The 4,942-nt window shown below is 51.8% G+C and overlaps 1 protein-coding gene across 1 annotated transcript in view; it reads left to right on the top strand.

Moving 5' to 3' along the window:
• Positions 1-4,942, top strand: part of ARF1 (ADP ribosylation factor 1) — a 13,508-nt gene that overhangs the window by 1,991 nt on the left and 6,575 nt on the right. The gene's annotated exons all lie outside the window — the stretch shown is intronic.

A 4,942-nucleotide genomic window follows, 5' to 3' on the forward strand; every position in this document is an offset into this window, starting at 1 on the left:
TGATTGGGGGGAGGGGAAAGTGATTAAAAAAAAAAAAGCAGACCTTGCTTTGTAGGTGCAAGGTCCGCTTTGAGGTGAGAACTCTGTTGCATATTGGGCGCAGTGAGACCCAAATCAGATGTCTGGTTACAATGCCTCCTGAATTTCCTCCATGTTCTGTTTTGGAATAAAGCCCGCCTCCACCCCGAGTGTTCCTAGGCCGGTGATTGGGTCATTCAGTCAGAGCGCTGCGTTGGGCTGATGCGATCTCTTCCCATTCTTTAGTTGAGGGGCTTTGTTGGACTTCTTGGCGGTGCCGGATGGTGATATGAAATTCCTGCAGCATTTTCTTCTCCGCAGGTGATTGGGCCATATGATTGATGTTGTAGGAGAGGGTCAGAGGTCACCGGGTGGTCCGACAGAGCGTTAGTCACATGACTGCGTCAGTCATGTCCATAATAGAAGTCACCCGCGCTCGATGATATGTGGAAGAAGTAACACACTTTTTCTGAAATTGTCGTTAGTGACTTCTTGCACACATCATGGAGGTGACTTCTATTATGGACCGTATCTGACATGGCGCCACCCGTGTTGTCACCAACCTCTCATCCCAAGGTCTGTACGCTTTATGGAGTGCCGGTGATTTTGTATTATCGATTGCTTCTGTCATGTGACTCCCCTGTAGGAGCTTGCATCTGTAGGAGCTTGCATCATAGAAGTTAATTAAAAATACAAGTCCTAGCACCATAAATACCCTAAACTAACCAACTCCTCTTCCCCCACCCCAGGCGTTATAAGTATGTCGATTCCAGCCTGTGGGGTGCTCCTATCATTCAGTATGACAGCCGTGGTCCCTCCGCTGTTTACCTTTTATTGGTGCTGGGCTGAGCCTTTGTAGGCTAGAGGTGGCCCCCTATTCCCATGGGCTGAGCCTTCGTAGGCTAGAGGTGGCCGGCCCCCCATTCCCATGGGCTGAGCCTTTGTAGGCTAGAGGTGGCCCCCCATTCCCAGGGGCTGAGCCTACGTAGACTAGCGGTGGCCCCCCATTCACACGGGCTGAGCCTTCACAGACTAGAGGTGACCCCCCATTCCCAGGGGCTGAGCCTTCGTAGGCTTGAGGTGGCCCCCCATTCCCAGGGGCTGAGCCTACGTAGACTAGCGGTGGCCCCCCATTCACACGGGCTGAGCCTTCACAGACTAGAGGTGACCCCCCATTCCCAGGGGCTGAGCCTTCGTAGGCTTGAGGTGGCCCCCCATTCCCAGGGGCTGAGCCTACGTAGACTAATGCCACCGTGGTCACTACGAGCACCCTATTACAGACATTATCTCCCAGGAGATCCGGTAAGGAGTGCAGTAAGACACACAATTTTTTTTGTCCACATGGGCTGAGCGCCATCTTTACCCTCATTAGGTAATGCAGCTTGTCTGTGATTTTGGGAGGAGCCGGTCCCTCAGTTTACTTCCAGAAAGAAGCCCACGATGTAACTCAGGTAAAATATAAGTGACCAGTTACTGAAACGTTAAAGCAGAACTCCGGGTGTACGTCTAATGCATTGGTCCCGCACGGCCCAGTAGAAGTATGTATGTTCTACCTGATCGGCCCCATGGGGGTCCTGTGAAGCCGGAGCTACTACAGTGCTGGCTGCGATCCTCTGGGTCCTGGTACCGCACTCTGAGAACACGGGGTCACTTGCTTGGCGCAGCGGCCATTCAGGAAAGGCCTAGTATTTTTTATAAATTAATATAAGGTGTTCTCTGATTGGACGAGAGGAGCAGATTGTGATGTCACTACCCTTTGCCCAATCAGAGAACAGCTGGCATCCATTGATAAACATGCTAGGTGTTCTCTGAATGGCTTCTGTGCCAAGTGTGTGACCCTTCCTGTGTTTTCAGCGCAGTGGTGGGGCCACTCAGCACAATGCCATACAGGGCCCGGGAGGTCGCAGCCAGCACTGTTGTAGCTCCATCTACCACTGTGCCTTACAGGATCCCCGCGGGCCGATCAGGTGCAGCATATGTGTACTTGTATTAGGCCGAGCTGGAGCAATTGTACGTGTTATATTTGGGGTGCAGCTGTAATTGTCCTCCATAGCGAAGCTGCTTTCTGAAACCCTTTACCGTATTTTTTGGGGTGTTTACCCGGCAGCCATTTCCCACCCCAGATCTTCCTTCCTATGTCGTGGGCCCATCTCCAGTCCCATCCTCCCCCCTGCCTGTGCTCCGTAGGGTACATGGATATAGTTGGGCTGACCGATTTCTAGCAGAGTCCTTTTTGTTTCTGGCGCCTCCGAAATGTACACGTCTCCGGCTAATTGAAGTTCCAGATTCCTTGTAATATGTCATTAGCGCTGGGAGAGAACAAAGGGCGCTTCTTCCCATCGACGGCCCATCGCAGATCATTCTAGGTCTGGTTTCTGTATGATGCACACGCGGTGTCCGGATCTCCTGCCCTGCGCTGTGTTGGACAGTTTGAGGCAACGTGTGCGGTTCTAGGTCTTTTGCAATGGTAGGCTGCACCCAGATGTAAGGCCTGGTTCACACCTAGGCGTATTGCATATGCGTGTTTGTCGCGTGTTTTTTTTACCGCAATTCGCGGTAAAAAAATTGCGTGCCAAACGCGTGTTTCCGAGGGCTACTTGGCTGTATCCCAATGGAAACGCCAACAAAAACGGCCCAAAGTAGTACATGTAGCTTTTCAGGCGTGGGCCGTTTTGTAGCGCGTTAGGGACGGGCTTGAAATACGGCAAGGTGTGAACCAGACCCATTGAATACAATGGGATTTTCATGTTTGAGCGTTTTGTAGAGCGTTCGTCAGGCGTAGAACGCGCTACAAAACGTTCAGGTGTGAACGAGTGTTAAGGGACGTCCATTATGAATAGTGTACAGATTTTGGAAGCGAGGTAACCAGATTGCGTAAGGCCTGGTTCACACCAAATGCAGACCAGATCTGCATGAGTTTCTGCACACGCAGTTCAGTGGGATGTGATGCGTTTTTGATGCGTTCCGGCCCTTTTTTTTGTTTTTAGTTTAGAATGGGCTTTTAGTGCGTTCCAGGGCGTTTGCATGCGTTCCAGAGCAGGTAAAAGAGGGCTTACTGCAGTTTTTTTTACATGCTCTGGAACTGAACGCTGCGGTGTGAACTAGAGCCCAAAATACCATTGGAATACATTGGACGCAGTTTTGATCCGGTCTGTGACTGCTCTGCTCTGCTCCTGGAACGCTCTTGGTGTGAACAAGGCCTAAATGATTGGCCTAGAACTGGGAAGCTACCATCCCTTGTTGCTGTGTCTCGGCCTTCTGGAAGTACTCAATGCCTAGCGGCCGGTTCCAAGGCCTGAATGTTGTCGTCTAAAGAGGGGTGCAAAGTTCCAGCTTGGAATTTAGGATTGTTAGAGCTGGCTCAGGCAATTGATTTTATCTTTGTGAACCCGGTATTGATGTTACTGGTGGACTGTTCCTTTTAGGGCAGGTTCACCACATTTTCCGCACCAGAACTGGTCCGGAAAATGGTTTGTACCTGCCCGACGTTCCAGTGCATTCCAAACCAGACACCATGTAAACAGAGGCCAGAAATGGCACAGGGATACATTAGGATGCATTTTGGGTCTGGAGATGATCTGGATTTGGTGTGAATGTGTCCTTAGGCCTACAAAAAGAAGCTTGTGTTACCAAAACTATCTTGGTGTTGAGGGCCGTAAACCTAATTATAGGCAGGAAGCCCGGTGTTGCCCTAAAGTATTTCTAAACCTTAGAACAAAAGTCTGTCAACCTTTATGTCCACCTAAGGATCCTACAATGACATGCTTCTGTCCTAGGGTGACAACACTCACTGAGGAGCAGTGTTGTCACCCTAGGACAGGACTGCAGAATCCACTGAGATCTGGAGACACCACTTGTCAGCTCTTGAGACTTTTGTGTATTTTATTTTGCACTCATTGATCAAATATAACAAAACCTTTTCAATGGTATATTTACGACAGGGGTGGGGTATGACTGGCCCTGCCAAGGCGACCACAGGCGGGACTAGAAATTCAATGAATTACGGCGGGGGTGCCCATTAGGTAGATCGCAATCTACCAACCGTACACCAAGCTAACGCTGGTAGATTGTGAGTCGGCTCCCCACCGCATTGCTAGTGTAATGCTGTGGACTGGAAGGGGTGATCCACTCCTCCCCGCTTGCAGCGTCCGTTACATTTGGCTCGCCCCTCCCCGCTTGCAACGCACTAGGACACATTTGGCCCGCCCCTCCCGGCCTAAAGCGCACTAGGACACATTTGGCCCTCCCCGCTTGCAGCGTCCGATACATTTGGCCCACCCCTCCCCGCTTGCAGCACACTAGGACACATTTGGCCCGGCCTTCTGTGCACTAGGACACATTTGGCCCTCCCCGCTTGCAGCGCACTAGGACACATACGGGCCACCCAGCTTGCAGCGCAATAGGACACATTCGGCCCGCCCCTCCCCGCTTGCACCGCACTAGGACATATTCGGCCCGCCCTTCCCCGCTTGCAGCGCAATAGGACATATTCGGCCAGCCCTTCCCCGCTTGCAGAGCACTAGGACGCATTTGGCCGGCCCCCCCTGCTTGCAGCGCACTAGGACGCATACGGGCCTCCCCGCTTGCAGCGCACTAGGACACATACGAGCCGTACTTCCCCTCCTGAAGTCTGTAGACCACCGCAGCACTGATGCGGGTGAAGAGCTGGATGAGGAGATGGCATTTAGTTATTAGTGGTAACTTACCAACTTGGTACAATCCAGACGGCAGAAGAGCGATAAGCGGTGTGGGGAGACGGGTGACATGGTCTGAGCTGCACATAGACGGCGGGAGTGAGATGGTCTGAGGAGCTGAACACAGGAGGGGGTGATGTGATTTTAGGGATCTTTACACAGAAGCTGCAGGAGTTGCTGATGGAGAGAACAGGAGCGGTTGGGTTTGTTACTGAGGGGTACTGGACGTG

Source organism: Nanorana parkeri, unplaced genomic scaffold, assembly GCF_000935625.1.
Source record: "Nanorana parkeri isolate BGI_ZX_2015 unplaced genomic scaffold, ASM93562v1 scaffold351, whole genome shotgun sequence".
Classification (NCBI taxonomy): domain Eukaryota; kingdom Metazoa; phylum Chordata; class Amphibia; order Anura; family Dicroglossidae; genus Nanorana; species Nanorana parkeri.